We start from the raw sequence: 19,759 nt of genomic DNA on the forward strand, positions 1-19,759 counted from the left end.
TTGGATCTGGTGCCAAAAGGGCTCCAGTGCTGATGGAAATGGCACCTGGAGAACCCAAAACAGTGGAGAAGTGGTCAAAGTCCACTACATTAAGGCTTATGTTGAAAAACTAATGTACTGGTGTCTCGTGAACTTCTCTATTCATGGCTGACTTAGCTGGGAGGGAGCTGATGCCTTGGGTGAGGGAGCATCTGAAACCAAATTGCTGTCAGAAGTTTCTTTGATTTGTAGTGTCTTTGGTTTGAAAAGGCTGATTTATTGAGTGTGGTTGCAAGAGGGGAGTACTGAGAGACAGTTCTAACGAGTCTTGGTTGTTACTTCGTTTTTCACAAAGATGTCTGGCATTCTTGGGTTTACCCTGTCCTGACAGTAACGTATCTGAAACAAAAAAAATTCTGTTGAGTGAAAAACACTTTTTCACGATCAGTGATTTGTGATGAGGGACAGAGCAGAGGGACATGGGTCCCAAACCACCCCTTTTTTCTTCAGCCTTCTGATCTCCCTGACCTCTGAAAGGCTCCAGTACCCCTGAACCCTGTCGTTGACTTTGCACATGTTCTTGTTGGGAGGTTTATGGATGGTTAATTAGCTGAATTAAATTACTGCCTGTGACTGTAATCCTGGAGATTTCTGTTTCATGGTCAAGCATAACCAGTGTTACACTGAAGCTTGCAGCTTTGCACTATTAGGTGAACTTTGCTGTTGTCATCTTTGCTGCATGTCTGGATTTGTCTACCTAAGCCTGAGAGTGGGAGAGGCTTTCAGATTTCATTCAGTCATCATGAGGCAGCACTACTCATGTTCAAGCTGGTAGACATCACCAGTGACAATCTGCACTAAAAGGAAATCTGTAACTAAATCTGTCACTTTGGTTAAAATATCTGTCTTTAAAAAAAAAAAAAAGAAAAAGGGATCTCTCTGTGTCAGGAGAGGATGGGGAAGCTAAGAGAGTCACACAGTGGTAGTATATAACATACAGAAATTACATTAACAGTGTATTTCCACTATCCCATCTTTTTCTGATTTTGTGAATGTCACATATGGAACGGCATCATGTGGTTGCTAATTATGACTACCAAAGTGCAATTTGTAATAAGGCTAGCAGATGTTTGCAGTGCTAAATATAAAAGTCAGATCAAACCCAGCTCTTTTTGCCCAGTGCCTGTCCAGTCCAGATCACGTAGGATGTGTGAATTATCTTCTAAATTATTCTCTTTAAATTCCCTCTTGCCCACCTCTTAATGTCTGTATTTCTGATGTGATCTGTAAGATCAGGTTGGAGAAAATTATAATGTTGCATTTGCTCCTAATTGGGTTCTCATTTTCTTTCTATCAAGCAAAGAGAAATTCTGCCACTGATTGCAGTAGGACAGGACCAGCCCTTCTGTTTTGCTTTCATAAGGGTTTTAAAGGCCATGTGAAAATAAGAAAACTTTGTGTTGACCAAAATGTCTGTGATGAACTAAGACAGTCATTTGCACTCATGTGAGAAGAGCTCTGTTAAAAGCCATCAATCCCACTTGTGACAGTGTATTGACACTTGCTGGTCTTTAGGATTCATTTCTTAAAATGCTAATGCAGACAAGTTCCTGTCAGTTGTGGGAAAATATGGGGGAACTTTGTTAAATGAGACACTCAAGTGCAAATAAATGTTTCCTGTAAGAAAGCATTTGGCTCAAATCTTTCCCTTTTTTTTTTTTTCTTTCTTTCTTTTTTTTATCTCCTAAATTGTTTCCCTATGTCCTTAGTGACACCCTTAGAAAAAAAATTAAAATCATCATCATCAAAAATAAAAGTCAACTGTGCACATGCCAGAGATAATTGTAGATTTATAATACACTCTATATAACTTGTGAGCACTGAAATAATATACGTGAGTGATGGGCTGAAACTTCATGGCATGAAGGACGCCTTTCCTGGATAATTTACATCTTGGGGGGTAGTATCTTAAAATCAGAGGTCCTGTCTTCACTCCGTGCACATTAAAAACCACATGGTGCTTTTCATAAGAGCCTGGGTTTGCCCCAGCCACCTCAGCTAAATTTTTTCCCCTGCTCTTTAGTCTTGCAGCCTGTGCTGTGCTCAGCCCATCTGGTCACCATTCTGCACCCTGGCCATGGCTGCTTTTAATGGTGAAATGATTTCTGTCTGTATACAGTTGGTAGAGTGTTTTGCATACTGCATATGCTCAAGGTATTGCATATGAAAGGCATTATGTAAGATTACAGGGAAAGAAAAATACTCTCTTAAAAATTGTCAGTAATTGCCCAGAATGCTCTCGTGACACCATTTGATGGTGGAGGATCCTTAACCACTGCTCTGAAAGGGTCCAGTTTTTAATTTGGGTTTTCAATTTATCCACTGTGGAGTTCTGTGATTTTTTTGGTACCCTTATTGTTGGTGTCTCAGATGGCCATTCTAGAGGCCAGACCCGGACGTCTGGTCATCTAAAGATATCTCAAAATGTACAAAAGAGATGAGTTTTTAGGGCATGACCAGGCTTTCACACCCCACATGAGCATCACTCGGTGTGCAGCCCACATTTGCCCACTCCCAGCCTTGTGATCCTGGCTCGACACAGGTGACCATGGTTCATTCACACACTGGTACACTGGAAGTCAATGCAGTTGACAAGATGGGTTTTAATGGAACAAATTTGGCTCCTGGGCTTTTTTGGCTGTGATGTTAAGGTATCCATTCCAGTCCTGGTCTTCTCAGGCTGTAATCAAAGCCCTAAAGCTTTGTTTGGCTGCTTAACATGAGCATTAGGTGAGGCTGGGGGTGACTCAAACTTTCAGGGTTTTCCACATCAGCATTAGTGTTAAGTTAAGCAGGGCTGGAGGTGACCCAAGGTTCTGGGAACACCAGTACCACAGACCCACAGGAACCTGTGTCCTGTGGGAGAGTGCACTGGGGGTCCAACCAGGGCACTGCTGATGGTTCAGGCTGGACTTAATCTACCTGAGTCTTGCCATGGTTTTAGGTACCTGCCAGCATCTCCTCATCCAACATGAATGCTGCTCTAAATAGGACGTGCCACCAGTCATCCTTTACAAGCTTTCCTGTATCAGGGCTTGTGTTGTTGAAGGTGTTTGTTTCTTCATACAGTGTGAACAGACTTGTAGGAGTGTTTCACAATCACCTGTGCAACCACACGACTCAGTTCCAAACACAGCTGTAGCAGTGCGATGTGAGTGCAGGGCTGGGAAATTAAGGCAAAAATACGACTGTTTTGGTGACAGTTTGGCTGCAGCAGTGGGACACGGAACTCTGGGAGAGGATTGCTGGGCTTTTTTAGGCTTTGCTAAAGGGAAGCGTGTTAGTGCATCCCTGATGGCGAGCGTGTACCCGAGTGTTTTGCCGGTCTGGGGCCTCATTTGCTTAAATCCTGATTTAACCTTATTCCCCGTTTTTGAGGCGAGGTTGTTTTAGAGGTGCTCCCCCCTCCCCTCGCACACGCACCTTTGGGCAGAAACAAGGAATGTTCCGTCAGCCTTGCGGGGTTTCAGAGTCACGCATCATTTCAGTCTAAAAATAAATCCCAAACGTGGTATGCTGTTATAGAAGACAAGCTGAACTGTGCTTTCCGTGCAGAAATGATGCTGCATTATATTTTCAGCTCGGGCACAAAGCCAGCACTAACTACTTGCTAATATAATTATGACTGGAAACACTGTGGGGCTGGTCTGTGGGAGGCTCTGGGGTCTTCAGTGGAGCTGGGCAAACTCCACCACCCAAAATCCTCCTTCTGTGCACATGAAGAGCTTAGGGATATGCACATTTAAGCGTGCCTAGTCGGAATCAGGTTTTTAATATAACTGCAGTAACTTTTAAATCTCTTTTTGACTACTGAATGGGGTAAAGAGTGCTTTAAATTTATTAAAACCACAAGGTGACTATGGATTGTAAAGGAGGTCTTTCAACAGCTCCTACTGAAACACCAAGAAGCCACGTTGGACCCCCTCTTCTAAAGTCCTTGCAGACATCACTGCCTTATAAAAAAAAAATATAAAAAAATTAAATAATGTCACAATTTCACCCTGAATCGTTTGCTCTGTTAGTGAAAGTCACAAAGAAAAGTCCTAAAATTATACAATTATAATAATAAATCAATTCAGCATGTCATTTCTGCTTTTCTACATTAATAAATTAACCATGTAACATTGTTCAAAATTATGTCAGTTACGCATATAATAATCTTTTAAATTAATGAAGTGATGAAGCAGTTTGATGACACCCATGATTTACGGGGCTGCTTTTAGCTAATGTTAAAAGCCTTTCATTTAATAAATTGTCCCCTTGAGAAATTACCAAAAATTAATATTTTCTATGCTAAATGTTCCAAGGTTTACACTTTTTCACTATATTAGCAAATGGCAAGGGAGAAGCATTTTTCAAAATACATCTTCTTTTACATATATTTAATTGAAATTAATTAGTATATTACTTTAGAAGGAAATGATCACAGAGAAAGGTGTGGGATCATTTATGAGAGTTTCTTATGGTAATAAAACAGCATTTAAACAATGGAATTAATCATGTCCTTAAAATTTTTAATGATAGATCAGGAATCATTCCAAGCTTTTTGATTAAATAGAAGGACATTCCATACAGACTGAAATAAAAAAAAATTCCAGCTATTCCACTGCAGTTAATATTTCCCTGGCTTCATTATGTCAGGATATGTGCATGCTGAGTATTTACTGATCTAAAAACAGGATTCTGAGTGAGGTTCACAAGATATATTTTACTTTGCTCTTCCTTGTGCTTGGCACCCTGATGTAATGTATGCACGAGGTTATGAATGCTTAATATTTCCCGTTTTATGCACATCTTATCAGAAGCGAGCTTTAAAGCCACTTTCTCCTAGGGTTGGTTGAGATTCAAGGAACATAACGTGAAATGGTATAGTATGTCCTATTAAAGAGGTTAAAATGGAGGTTATAATTATGAAAGCTCAATAGATTTGAAAGCCAACACAGTGCCCCCTCGCATGTGATACTATCTCTAGAAAGGGAAAGAGATATATAGGACTATAAAGGGAAGCCTGTAATTGATGTTCTCTGTACTTATTAGGATTTGTTTTAGTAACATCAGGGACTCGTTTTTGTACTACCTCTGAATAAATAATGTGCACAGTAGGTTGGGTCAATTCCTTTTCACTTTGAAATATTTTCAGCGGTTGCACTAAACCCCAGAATAATTCACTGGCTTTTTGTAAGGCAGCTGGATGTATTATGAAAAATAGGTGAGTTAACTGATTTATTAGGGGGAGGGGGGAGGTCCGTAATAGGGACCAGCATGAAAAAGAAGGGACTCTTGGCCTTTGGGGTGATGGGAAAGAGTTTTCCATCTCCATCAGTAGCATTTCTCAAAAAGCAAACAGGATTGCAGAAAAAGACCTTGTTCCAGTGTTTGTATTTGAATGCTCCACGGGTGAAATCTGCCACATAGCAGAGCCTCCGATGGGACACCCACATATAATTACCCATGGACAGAGCTCTGCCTCCTGTAAGTAAACCACCATAATGAGCGCAGCTCCTCAAATACATATTTGTTTTAAAAATAAGTGAAACAGAACCATCCCAAAAAAGCCTGAAAATTGATTCCAGTGCAGGCTTTGTTTGGCTCCTGCTTCTGGCACTGATTCCAGAGTTTAATATCTCCGGCAAGTTGCTGCCTTATCCCCCGTGCCAAGTTCCAGATCTCTCAAACTGCTCCAGCCCCCACCAGTCACCCACTGTAGGAGCGACATGGTGATGTTTAGCTAACATTTGTGTCCTTTAGTCCTTTGATATATCTGTGGGTGAAAAGACCCACATAAGGACAAATTCATTTCTAATAGCAGTGATTAACAGACTAGTTGTGGCTTGTTCTAATATTTCCATAGGTGTCCCTGTGCAGCAACATCTGAAACTTGTAAGGTTTTTTGCTGGGCAGTTTGGTTAGTTTAGGGTTTGTTTGGTGAAAATATGTACTGGGGGGCTTTGGAGATATGTAATGTATAAAACTATGTATTGCAGCTTTGGAGAGCCGCCTCTAGGGTCTCTCCTTTAGTGCTCCAGCCCTTCCTTGGAAAAAGATCCAGGAAATCATGTCTGTCTATCACCTTCCTCTTGCACTAACTAGGCAGTGAGGGACAGGGGTTTTTTTTCTCAAGTACTTTTTAAGTGTGAAAACCCCCCTTGAAATTCAGGCTTCAAGAAGGGTCTAGTTTCATTTGGTCTTAAGAAACAATGTCAGTTCTAGCAAAGTGAGAAGAATTTCTGTGATGGTGGAAAACAATATTGCACACTCTTCTGCATACGAAGTTTGTCCATCTGGAGAAGAAAGGGCCTGATCCTGTAAAAGCAGCAGGAGTTTGTCAGGAGGTCTGAGGATGCTTAGGATAAATTCCACTAGTGATTCGTGCTGAGCAGGAGTAAAGACACTGTTCTCTGAAAAATGTGAAGTATTTTGAAGATCACATAATCGTCTTCTACTGTGCTATTAGTTTTGGGATACCATCTTGGAAGTGCTGCCAACTTCTGGGTATGTGCAAAAAGCATCTGTTAACGTGAAGTGCAGTTTCCAAATAATTTAGCAAAGCAGAAATGACTGTGCATAGAAGTGTTACTCTCTGCCCCTGGACAACCAAGACATCTGTAAATTCAAGCCATGGACAAAATTCATGGGTCCAAACTTGAGACTTTGTAGGGAAAGGGTTACTTCAGCAGCTGCAAAGTGACAAACAGCCATTGGGTTTGATGTGAGCTCTTGAGACATTTGGCAAACTTCTGATTGTAGTGAAAAAATGAATGTGGGTCAGTCTAATTTTTGTTCTGAAACTTGCAGGTGATTCTAGAGATTATTAGTTTGGGGTATTTGTTGACAGAACATCTCACCTTGATTTCTGCAGGAAAATGGATGTCAGCATCTTCCAAGCTGGAAAACTGGTGGGAATGATAATAAGAGGGATTTAATGATACTTATATGTTAAAGAGCAGAAATAGTGGTATTCATTTGTCCTTACTAGTCGAATTTTAGATTTTATCTATAAGAGAATATTTTGAGTAATAACAACAAAAGCATAGAATAAGTTGCAATCTCTGAGAAAAGCATGTCTGACCATCAGAACAAACAAGGAGTTTCTTAGTTTGTGCTTCTGTTGGGATAGATAAGGATTGCATCATCCTGTGTAACATAACCTATCCAAATGCAGATAGGGCCAGGAAACCCATACATTTCTGCCAAGAGAGTTTCTGCTTGAAAATCTTTATGGCAAGAAAGAATTCCATCTCACTCCTCAAGTCCTGGAACAAATTGAAGGGTTGGTCTCTAACAGTAATTTTTCAGATGAGGACATGACCTCAAACTGCCTCAAGAGATTTGGCAGAGAAGGGTCGAGAGGATACAGAAGAAAGGAGGAGGCCTTGAGAAGGACCGAGGGCTCCCTCCTCTACTGTTGTTTTGGGATGAAAGCTGTAGGGATGAAGAGGGAAGTTTCAGCATAAAATACCCCCTCAGTTTGCACTTTCAGCTCATGTTCTTGATGATTTTGTAGCATCTGTGGGGTTTGCTGTATCTGCCCCTGTGTCCCCACCACACATATCTTTAAGCATTAAGCAGAAGCTCCTCCCAGTCCATGTAAGGCTCTTTTGCATCTGCAGTTTGGCTGAGGTTCAGTCCATATTCTGTGAAGAGCATGATCTGAGCCTTGCTCCAGACAAGTGTCAGCTGTGGGACAATGCTATTGGGTCCTAATATTGGTAGGACAGAGGCTTCTACGCAAAGATGAGAATTACATGGGGGCTGATTTCTAGGTAATTAAGTAGCAGATAAGCCTGCATCAGTGTTACCATATCCTATTGGCCACAGCAAGGCAACTTTACAGGAATATCTATTGTTTCTCTTGCTTACTTGTCAGTAATATCATCTACAGGCCTCTGTCTTCCAAAGTTGAAGTCGCCCTTCATATTGTGTACCAACCAGAATAATTTTATTAGCACCTTTTTGTACAAAAACATCTTCTTTTATTTAAAGTTGTCAGACTTGAGAGTTGGGGAGGGTGGTAGAAAAACTTACAAAGTATTATAGCTCTTTCTTGCAGAAGGGTGGGGTGAGGCATCCAAGGAGCTCAGGACCAGGTTTTCAGGCCTTAAGCATGGGATGTAAAGCACAGCTGTGATAGCAAAGTGTTGTGTGCCAAGTCAAGCACCTTAACTGAAATTTAGACCAGTGCTGAGAATCTGTAGGGAAGTTTTGCTTTAAGTGACTATCACATTTCTATTGCACACCTGTGAAGGGGATGGGAAGAAAAATTCCTGTCCACTGCTTGAAGTGCTAAGTATCCCCACTTTCCTGCTCCTCCATCATTTGCCCACTGCATTTTAATTACTTGACAAGGAAGGATGTGTGCGTTGGCACGTGCAAGATTTAGCTGAAGTGTCACACCAGGCACAGACTTGCTAGGGGATGCATGGGTTTTAGGCCTTTCCTAGGCAATCACAGTCTGCTTTGGGGATGCTGGTGCGACTGGATTTGTCCCCACATGCTCTTATAATCAGTCCACCTATCCTGCCAGGTCATGGTGCCCCTGTCCTCAGTCTCGTGGAGCATAAGCCCTCTGCACAGGCTAATTTAGCATGCTGATAAAGTTCACTTTACTAGTAAAATTGATTAAATCAACTGAATCTTTTACAAGAGTAGCCAGTCTCATGACTGGTATGCCCAGCAGAGGTTATTTGAATTAACCGAGGAATAAAGTGATCAAAAATTAAACTAAACAACCAGTTTATTAAAGAAGAATGAGCCAGGCAATATTTGAACAAAAGCATCTCTTTCCATCTGCTGGGAGGTGGTAGAGTTGGTGCAGAGCCACAGTGGTCAGTGGATGAAGACAAGTCTGGAGTAAGAAGAGGAGGGCAGGAAAGATCCGACTGACACATCCTGCTCTCCTTCAGTTTCTTGATGTGCATCACATCCAAGTCCTGGATGAGAGAGGGGCAGGTACAGAAGACCACCTCAAAGTCTGCAAGAACACAGATCAGACAGCACATGAGTAACACAAGGAAGGCACAAATGTACCAGAGAGAAAAAGGCACCAGCTGCAAAACAAAAAAAACAGCAAACAACAACAACAACAAAAACCAACCAAACAAACAAACAAAAAAATTGAAACCTGGTAGTTTGTTGGCTGACTGTGGAGCACAAGGTTACACCAAGCATGGTTCTTGCTTGCTGATGGGTACAGAGGAAAGGCTGGGGTATGGTCAGGATCAGACTGGGCTTGCATTGAGGAGAGAAATTCACAGAATCTGACTCACCCCTGGTTCACACTTTGCACGGTCTCTTCCAGCCTCTGCAGAGGAGATGCAAGAAGTGCCAGTTCACATGGTTGTGTAACACACTGGAGGAGGCTGAGTTCCTCCCAGCAGCTGCCTGCAGCAGGAGCAAGGGGCAAGGAAGGACAAGACAGATAAAGCATCCCCCAGGTGAGGGGGGAAAAAAGTAGAAGTCAAAAAACTGGTGGAGGAGTCGCTACTGATGCTCTTTGTGACAACTGCAAGGGCAAGTGGAGAGAATTGAATTTGGAAGCAGTCACAGTGCCCTGCAAGAGCATCTCCCATCCTGTAAACATGATGATAGGAGCAAGTAACCACACTTTATTAGAAATAATATTATCTATTGCATAGTCCCTTTGACCGAAAAGGATAAAATTCTTTGCATTTTGGATAGAAACTCCTCCCCAGGAAATCTGTGTTTTGCCTATCCAGGCCTAATGCTGCTGATTCAGAAGTCAGCAGATAGAAGAGTTACTGTTCATTGTGGATGCTATTTGAGGGCATGTGGCTGCACATGAAGCTTTATGGAGCTGCAGAGGGTGAAAAATACTGCATCTAGACTGCCAGCTCAGTGCCAAGCTGCTGTCTGATGCAGTGAAAAGTATAAAGATATACCAAGTCTTCTTCAGCTTTTAATACCTGGAAATGCCAGTGGAACCTGGCAGACCAAGCTGCCACAAAAGGGTCAGCGAGACATAATGAAACATCCATGAGGGAAGAAGCATCCTGGCTTTATACATGCATTTGCACAGGTTTGCAGGGCAGCCTGCTGTTCCATATCTCACGTTATGTTAGCTGTTTATAAATTATTCCCTAAGTTTTATCGCACACGCATATTCATTTTTAATGCTTAAATACACATTAAGAATAATTTTCGCTAAAGGATGATCCCTAATTCCATCAGGAGCAAAGCTAAGGAAATGATACATGCAAATTTGAGCAGGGGTTGGTACCATTAATCACTGCCTTGTCTTCCTGGAGGGAACTTGCCAGTCCTTGGTCTGTTGGAGCTTGCAGCCTGGATGAGAGCCTAAAGGCCTTGGATGAAACCCTACCTGCATGCCAGAGGTCCTTAACTCTCCAAACTTGCCACTCCCACACCCAAAGGAAAGCTCTCGAGCTCTTCTGCTTTCCCACAAAGACTAAATCTTTCAATTGCCTCCCACACAAACCAAGGGAAAGGATAGAGCAAAATGCATTTTAATGAGCATTTGAATAATCATCGGGATGAGCACTTTTCACTGACATAGCACCTTTTGTTCGAGCGATTTATAAACATCCATTAAGCCTGACAACTTCCCTGAAGGGTAATTATTTTCTTTTTTTTTTTTTTTTTTTTATTCTTGGGAAGTGGAGAGAGCTGGGATTTGCTCGAGGATGGGGCAGGAAACTCATGGCGGGGCTGGAAATGGGAACCCCGCGTGAGGGATTTCCTCTCCCCCCTCCATAGGGTTTCCTCTTGGCTCACTAATCGCCGAGCGAGATCTTGATGACCAGATGCTCGTAGATAACACAGCTCAAATATTGCTTCCTCTCTGCAAATTGCATGCTGGCTTGGTTCAAAGGCCAAATCCTATTCTGCCATCAGCCGGTGGCAAGGATCCCACTGAACATCAGTGAAAGGGAGACCAAGCTGCAAGAGTTTGGAAAACAAAGCTGAATACGTGAAAACTTTTGCAATCGGACACGCTTGCAGAGTGCCATGTGGTTTAGAACATTTTCTTTTGCTTGAGAAAACCTGGAAAGCTTTAAATGAAACTGTTTCTAAAGGGCACATCCAGGAGCTTTATCCAAAACCACTGGCAAGGCATTTCCCTCCCAGACAGTGTGCACGTTCCAGGGTGCAATGACAATATTTCTCCTCTGACATCGCCAGTTAAATGGATTTATTTTCAGTAAAATAGAGTACTTCAGTTGTGTGATGGGCAAAAAAAGGTACTATATAATTAAAAGTGGTATTAGACAGAAAAATGAGATGTTAGGCAGATAATTAGGGAACTATTATAATTAGAATGTGCTTTTAAATCCCTTAGTAGCTTCTATTATGAAAGGGATGTCCTCTGATTAACTAATATTTCCTTTAAGTAGATATTTTTCCTCTTCCTTTTGGACAGGAAAGCTAGAACTGAATGACTTCACCTTAAAAAATCAAAGTTTAACAGGACCAGAGTTTTCCTTGTAACAAACTAGTTTTGCTCAGGAAAAAAGACCTATATTGAGGTTGAAAGTGGCAGGGAAGACTTTACTAGTGAGCTTATTAAATTGCTTCTCTCCTCTATTAAATACAATCTTATTTATAGACAGTATTTAGTATTCTTCGTATGGAGCCTTTAAGAGAAATTATTGCTGTTAGAGCGGTGATAGCCTTAGATTAAATTTTTATTCATGCAGGTTTTATACAAACGAAACTGCTGCATATTTCTATGTGAAATAGAAAACCGTGATGGTTTTGAAAGAATGGGGAGCTTCAGTGAGAGCTGTCTGACAGCTGCTGTTAATGAACACAAACCAACAAGCCTCTCAGAAGCTGCTTGTCTCTCCCTGCCTCTCCAGCAGGGAGTAGGGAAGGACAGAGGTCTGTCCCACTGCTTATAGCCCCATAAATCAGAGTAACCCTGCTGAATTCAGTACAACTGTGAGTTAAAACTAGAGGAAGTGGGAGAATTGGCTGTCCCATTCCCCTCACCTGGGCCTTTGCAGGTGCTGGTTTGCAGGGAACTGCTGTGAGAAAATGTCATGAGCAAATAAGGAAAAGTGGAAAAGGAAAATAACTTGCTGAAAAGGCAGCCTCCCCCCCCTTTCTTTTTTTTTTTTTAATTAAGTCTAAAATTTTAGGAATTGAGAGAGAAGTGAGTGCAAAAGTTCAATATGATTGCAAAGGCCAAATGTTGCCTTTTATTTGTAAAAGTAGGAGGGGAGAGCAGAGGAGGAGACAGTCAAATGTCCAGGCCCTGCACTGATGTATGTTTGCATACTGCTGTATTTGGACAAACAAGACTCCTGTTCTTTCACCTAAAACCCAAAAATCAGATGGATAGCTGCTTTATGCAGGGTCAAGGTCCTTGGCATCCATCTGCAGATATAAAGATAACTTACTCAAAAAAGCACTTGTGGTACATCTGATTCCAGCTTACTGGACATTTAGTTGAGAGAGGAATTCAGAAAAATGCTTCCAAATAGCTGAATGGTCAGGGAAAGGATGAACCAGCCCCAAATATAGTACACAGGCCCTGGAGAAAGGAGCCTGGGCAAGAGGCACCCTGCCTGAGTTTGGAGACTCCCAAGCCTGACATGGGCATTGCTACGAGAGAAGCAAAAAAGGCTGGAAAAAGTGTTTCCAGTGTGGTGAGTGGAAAGGGTTTCCAACCTATTACTCTAAAAAGGAAGAGGAGAAGCACTTTTTTGGGATGTCTTAAGGAAATATGGACGCGGAGAGATCATCTCTTAGAAGCCCCAGAGATCATCAGTGCACCAGCACTCCAGGAGCAGGCTCTCAGGGACAGCGCTGTCATGTCTGCCTGGACCATCCGCCCACTAACCAGGGAAAATCCAGCAACAATGAAATTCCAGTGGTGGGAGAAGGCGGCAAAACATCACCAACTGCCAGTGAGACTGAAGGAGGGACCTGTGGGCAAATGGCCCATCCAAAGATGGGAAACCCTCAGAGGTAAAGACCACCTGGATTGGTGCTTGCACTGGTTATGTGGAGGAGCAGCAGCTCGTGCTGCCTGGCTGGGCACCAAGTCAGCATTTCACCGGCAGATTTGGAAACATCATTCATCTGTCAGCACCAGCACACCCCTGACACCAGCACACCATGATTTGCCACTAAGGAAAACCTACAAGAGCTGGGAATCATCAGGGATCCATTTAAACTGTCTGACAGTGAATGAGCCAGGTCCTTTGCGATGATTTTTGGCCTTTCTCCATGGATCTGACAGATCCAGCCCCTCGTTGGGGTCAAAGGGACCAGACATTAGTGGTCTAACAACAAAGCCTCCTGACTTAGTGTTCTTGCTGCAGGAGATGACCATACCAACAAATCCACCCAGGACCATGTTGCTGAGCCCTCATGAAGACTATGCAGACTCTGGAAAAAAACAATCAAGCTGAACTGCAGAGATGCTGATGCCAGGGGGGACCGGGTTCATACGATGTCTCCTGATTTCCCAAGCTGAACCCTGACTTAGACATCAGGGGAGAAAGGCACAAACCGAAGGGAGTGAAAGGAATTTGGTGATTCAAAGCTGTGGCCCCCTGCCCTATATTTGCAGGATGGGGTCACAGGGGAGTGTGAAACAGTTTTTCTTAATCCACTGAAAAATGTCTGGGCTTCTCACTCCTGCAGAAAGGAACCATTTAGCTTAATGATACCTTCCAGCTCTGTGGTGCCACTCAGCCAAGATACTGAAGCCTTTTACATGTCTTAATTCATCCTTTCAGCAAATAGCCAAGCCTCTGCACAGCAAAGTGCTCATGTTAACAGTACAGCACAATGGGGAAAATACAGTATAGAAAAATATGATGGGTTTATGTCTTTTATGTCTTATACTGCAAACATATAAAAACAATTAGGGTTTGGAGAATATTTTTTGAAAGCAAAGAGAATGATTGGCAAGGTAGAGAAAATAAGTATTATACCCCTGAGAGTGTCAAGGACATATTATTTTTCCAGTTTTACAGGATAGAAATGCCAGATCAAAATTACTTTCCCAAGATCACGCAGGGTGATCCTGCCACCTTTTCTATTGAGTAGTTCTTACTCAAGGTTTTGTCTGTCTTCACACCCAGAGACATAGAGAGTTTAAAACCTGCTATCCAGTGGTGTAAATTTACAGTGTATTAGCTACTCTGTATTTATTCCCCACATAAATATCTTTTCAAAGTGAGCTGCCTCACCCAAAGGCACTTTCAGAAGCGTAAGGCCAGCGGTAATGCTGCTGAAAGAATTAACACTGTCCCACATAATTAGCGGTAATTAGTACTGGTTAGGACAGGAGTTAATGCACACTAGTGGACATAAATTCTGCCTTTGTGTCCCTGTGCTGACATAAAACTAGCCTGGGAATAAGATCCCATTGGATGGGAAAGTGAAGGGACCAGGTTAGTTATCTGATGCCTTGTGATGATGAAGTTCAAATTCTCTTTATTACAGAGCTTTCTTCCCATTGTGAAAGCACGCACACTCTTTTTGGCAAGGCAACAGTTCTGCCAATGTCCTTGTGGTATTTCATAACCCATCATTTCTCTGGGTCCTGCAGGAGATAGAAAACCTGGGTATCAAAACCTGTCTGCTGCGTTGATATAGCCAAATACATTCAGGAGTTTTTTTCATAGCTTCCCACTCTGGGGTTAACTATTTGTGGCAGCAAAACTAAATTACAGGCTCTACAGCAAAGAAAACCAATCAAAAAAAAAAAGAGAAAGTATCAAAATAAATTCAAACTATCACCTTCCTGCAGGTGAGAAGTTGGGGGGCTGATGGATGGCTTTGCAGAAGAAGGAGGATGCGTGTTGGGGTGCAGGTGGCATATGTACAAGTGCCAGTGCACATCTGGCATACACATGGATTCGGGGCACCAGAGGAAACTGGGGCATGGGTGAGAAGTGAAGAACTGAGCACACAGAGAAGGTTCTTCCCTAATGCTTTAAATGTATTTTATTTCAAACTGTTTTCTGCACCTTGTCCGAGGTCGGAACTGTCCTCCTTGTGGTAGGTCTTGAAGTTTTAAAGAAAATAAGGAGTATACAAAGTCACTTGACTGCAAAATCCCTCCTCCTTCTTTCCTTTTTTTTTTTTTACTTCGAAGATGATTTGTCATAGCCCTCAATAGTTATAAATACTTGAAAGGGAAAAACTTAGAGGTAATCTTTTGGGCTGAAACCCTTCATTTTTACACCTAGGCAACTGCTGTGCTTATTGAGTTAGGGAAAATAACTTAGCAAACACAGGCAGAGTCTCACCAGATAATCAGAAAGAAAAATTAACTTTTGTAACATAGAGACCACCCACTTCAGCTCCAAGGAACAGCCATTGAAAGGCAGGTTTTATTGGGGTTTGGAGGATGTGCAGGCAGAATTGCCGTAGGTGCTGAGACTGAGTCTGATTTCCAGCATCACTGAGATCCATCTGCTTCCACCGTCTTCACCCAGACCTGCTGGAGCTGAGCACCGTTTATAATCAGGGCCCAGATGGTCTCTGGAAAAGGGTCTTTTCCAAGCAAGAAAGTGATTTGAAGCATAATTTTAAATTCACTTTCTGAAATACAGAGGTAAACCCCTGCATGGACACTTACTTCGATTTAACCAAATCTTACATTGATTTTGATGATTCATTTGAGCTAAACAAATAGAAAGTGCTCATAAATTGAAATTTTTTTTTTTTTTTTTAATCTGGGCTTCCCATCTCCTTAGCTAGTTTAAGGACTCAACTGAAGTTAAAGCTGGCATATTTTTATGTCGGTTAGTTTTGTCTAGAAACCTGCAGGCATGTTTGTGCCGGCTCATCGGGCGCTTGTAAATGGATTTCATTTTGATCAAAGCAAGTGGAGGCAAATGTGATTCCCAGCCCACTGGAGAGGGACTCCTGAGGTGATGTCAGCCAAGGGAAGAGTCACTGACTGCAGCCAATGTGTCACAGAACTTCAAAGCAGGATCCATAGGCAACCTTGGCTAGGAGCAGGGAACAGGGAAAACATGAGGCAGGATGGCTTGGCATCCTACACAAAATCTATATTAGGAGACAGGCAGGTAAGAAGAACTTAATAAAAAGCACTGGAAAGTGGAAAGAGGGAATGGAATAAACTACATGCCCATGGCAGCAAGTGTTCCCACGATGGGGTTCTCTTAGGAGGTCTCTTACTTGAAACACTAGGGTTTTTAATATGCTCATGAGGTAAAGTTCCTCTGAGAGTTAGTAGCTGTTTGTGATGGTCTCATGGTGTGTTTGGAGGAACACACAAACCCACCAGGCGGTGAAACAGCAGTCAGTGGAGGGGAAGACCCAGGAGCCACACTCTGTGGAGACAAAGCACAGTAGCAGGACAGACCAGAAGACTAAGCAAGGAGTGTGTGTAAAACCACATTTCATACTTTTGATGTCTATGCCATCTCTTTTTGAGAATAGTGTGTAGCCACACAGATCTGGGAGGAGCCACCTGAATCAAGAAGGCAAGAGACCCTTTTGGGTGGCCCCTCATGGAGGAGCCTGGCCCAGCATCCCGATGGCTGGAAGCAGAGTTTTCTGCCTCCTGACCCAACATAGCCAATGAAGGTGACACAAGGATGTCTAGGGAAGTGCTGCTGATGGATCCCAGCCTATGTGAGGCCAGTAAATAAACCTTTGGGATAACTGCAGCTCTTCTGAAAAACCATGAAGGGAACTGCAAACATATTCAGGTGCCGTAAAAGGCTTCAAGTCTGGAGAAACACAGGAAGCATATTGCTCACAAGAGTTTGTCAATACCAGTAGGGGGAGGAGGAGGAGGTGGCATTCCCAGGTATGGAAACCCGGGCAGAAAGCCACCAGCCTCTCGAGTTCAGTGAGGAAAAGCAGAATTTGAACTGTGTGGGCAAGACAGATGGTGGAGCTTTCCCCTAACTTATAGACCAAACATGTGCTTCTAATACAGAAACTAAAGCAGAAGCTAGAGTTACTGCAAGGCTGGGTGTACTAATGAATCAAATTGTCTCTACACGACTTCAAAGGCTTTGGGAAGAAGCAAGAATAACTAGAAATGTAACACTGACAGTAAGGACAATGTGGCTGGCACTGGTTAGACCCAGTGAGGGTCTCTTCATCAACAGAGAGGCAAACTGTGTATGGAAAAGGATGAAAAAAAAAAGTGGGTCTGGTTGTGCTGTACAGCAAAGGAGAGCCAGCAGCAGAGTCCTCAAGTTTGGTGAGAATAAAAGTGAGACAGAACAGGCTTGGTACAAAAATGAGGTGAGCAGTACAGTACTAAAATTCGAAGGGGACTGAAGTAAGAAGCATTTCAAGTACTAGCAAGAGCAGAAAAATAATAGAAAGGGTTACAAATGATCAGCAATGCAGACAACTATAATAAACTATAATAAACTTCAACTTGGAAACATAAAAGGAAAAATATGATCTTGGATGATATCGGAAAAATAATTTAAGCAAGATATTCTGCGGGGGGAGAGATCTGGGTGAGGTCCAAAGTTGCTATTTGCGAGTTAATGAAGAGCAGGGGTGGGAACAGCTTGTCTTTAAACAGAGGCCCGAGAGGCAAAGCATCTCAGCTCTGCTTCTTGTGCCACCACGTAGTTTCTTGGTCAATTCCCTTGGAAACTTTCTGTGCTTCAAGAGCTCTGGCTGTGGGATGAGGGTCATAAGATGTTCAGCTGTTATGGGGGCACCCCTCATGCCACAAGCTGTCACACAGCATTTGGATGAGTGATCCCATTTCAAGGGGAAGATGAAAGTGAAAGGGGTGGTAGGAATGGAGAGGGGGACTGAAGCCATGGATGGGTTAGCGCATCTGTATGTTATCTCACAAACTTGGCTCTTTTCTGATCATGTTTGCAACTTGAAAGCCATGACAGTAGTGTCATGAGGCAAGAAGAGGGGTGAGGCCAAGAATTCAGTGTCCCCGAAATCCCCTGGAACTGCTTAGGCAGGTATAGCCTGCTGATATGCCTTTGTTGGCTCCACCACAGAGAGCTTTAGAGCTACTTTGGTCACATCTACGTGCCCTATGATGCATACCTGCCTTCAGAAAAGTACATCCCTTTTCAAAAGGTGACTTAGGCCCTTAATCCCGGTGACTTTCAGTAAGAGTTGGCTGGTAGGCGGCTCCTGAAGTGGGGCTCAGTGTCCACATTTGCTAAAGATGGTTTATATCTCTGGCAGAAATGAGGTGCCAGATTTTCTGTGGACTGAGGTCACTGTAGCATTGAGAGAAGAAACAAAATATCTTTGGAAATCTGAACTGAAAAGTTGAATATGGGATATTCCTCCTCAAAGCATGCGAAGAGCCCTCTTGGTTAAAATAGAGTACTTATTTGATCTAAATACTGCTAAATGCAAGGAAACAGCATTGCAGGAGAGCTGAGCTGATGGCTGTATGAGATGTTTCTCTGGTTCCATGTAAAAAGTACTCCCTTTCCAGAGTTTAGGTGTCTGTCTGATTTCTTATCTTGTTCCCACAACTAAGTTGAGGATAAGAGCAGGAAAGCATTTTCTGTAAAGTGTAATTACAGCTTTTCAGGCAAAGCTAGAGTCCTCAAGGTAAAAAAAAGTGCTCAGTTGGATAAGCTGGAAGCAAATTTCTCTTAATGCATCTTGGTGGATTCTTCTGACTGTGGTTTCCCTTTGACAACTGCAGATGCCTGCAGATCTTTTATATGGACCCTTCAACCAAGCCACAAAAAGTGGCCATTAGCATCGTGTCATTACGAGGGATGCTCTGAATCCCCGGACCACTGGAGTTTGTCTGAAACCAGCACATGGGCCTGGGCACCGGCCCTTCCCCACAGACCTGCAGGGCCGGCATGGAGCAGTCAGGGGGCCAGGCCAGGATGCAGGGCTGCCCTTACCGTGGCTGCAGGGCTGCGGAGGGGGCGATGCTGGTGCTGCCGTGTGGGAGGCCCAGGGCTCGGGAGCCAGCTCCTGGGTCTGGGGCCCCTCCGAGGGGACGCTTACTCTGCTCGGAGGAAAGTGCAGCTTTCGCTACCTCCCTCCCCGGTCCCCCTCCGTCTCTCCTTCGCCTTTTTTTTTTTTTTGTTTTCCCCTTCCCCGCCTGCTTCTCACAGCTGCTGCCTTGGGGACCCAGCCTTGGTGCAGAGAAGGCCGCCTTCCCCTGCGAGGCTGAAGGGCGAGGGCAGCTGCCTCTTGCAGGATGGAGAGGGGCGGCAGGGGCGTGGGCAGCGCAGGCGGAGGATGAGCACGCCTGTCCTTGGAGGCAAAGCCCAGCTCTGTGGTTTGGGGCTGACGTGGCTGGCGTGGCACTGCTGCGAGTGGGGAGGCGTAGGGAAAGGGGAACGCCGCGTTTGAGTGCCTCTCCTCCGAGGGAGGTTTTAGAAATGGCTAGCGAGGAGAGTTTTCTCCCAAGTTGTCCTTAGACCGGTCCTTCGTGTCCGTGCACGCACAACGTGTGTGCCCATATAGGCTTTTCTCGCAGCCTTCACAGCTGGCCAAAAATTATCCGGGGGAGCTCGGAGAGACACGTACGCCCATGTAGTCACCTCTAAGACCCCGGAGTGAATGACAGCCACCCATCCTGCTGCCACTCGTGCTGCTGCAGGTCCCCTCCGCTTGCCTGCACACGCGTGCACCAAGCTGGATCCAAACCGCTTAGAGATGAGCCACTTGTGCCCAAAACGCTACAAAAACGAAGGAGCAAGAGCAACTAGAATCTCTTTCGCAGCCCCCATCCCCTCGCCCCCCTCTTTTTTGTTCTTTCTTGCCGAGAGAA

At 43.6% G+C, this 19,759-nt stretch overlaps 1 long non-coding RNA gene across 1 annotated transcript; it reads right to left on the bottom strand.

The window, feature by feature from the left end:
* Nucleotides 1-8,755: 8,755 nt before the first annotated feature.
* LOC126640350 (uncharacterized) lies at nt 8,756-11,937 on the bottom strand. Its single transcript, XR_007629006.1, has 2 exons — nt 9,306-11,937; nt 8,756-9,010 (listed from the first exon to the last, which is right to left on the bottom strand). It is a non-coding gene; the product is annotated as an uncharacterized LOC126640350 (long non-coding RNA).
* Between the last annotated feature and the right edge of the window lie 7,822 nt (nt 11,938-19,759).

Source organism: Myiozetetes cayanensis, unplaced genomic scaffold (genome assembly GCF_022539395.1).
Source record: "Myiozetetes cayanensis isolate MyiCay16 unplaced genomic scaffold, myiCay2020 scf2-11, whole genome shotgun sequence".
Lineage (NCBI taxonomy): Eukaryota > Metazoa > Chordata > Aves > Passeriformes > Tyrannidae > Myiozetetes > Myiozetetes cayanensis.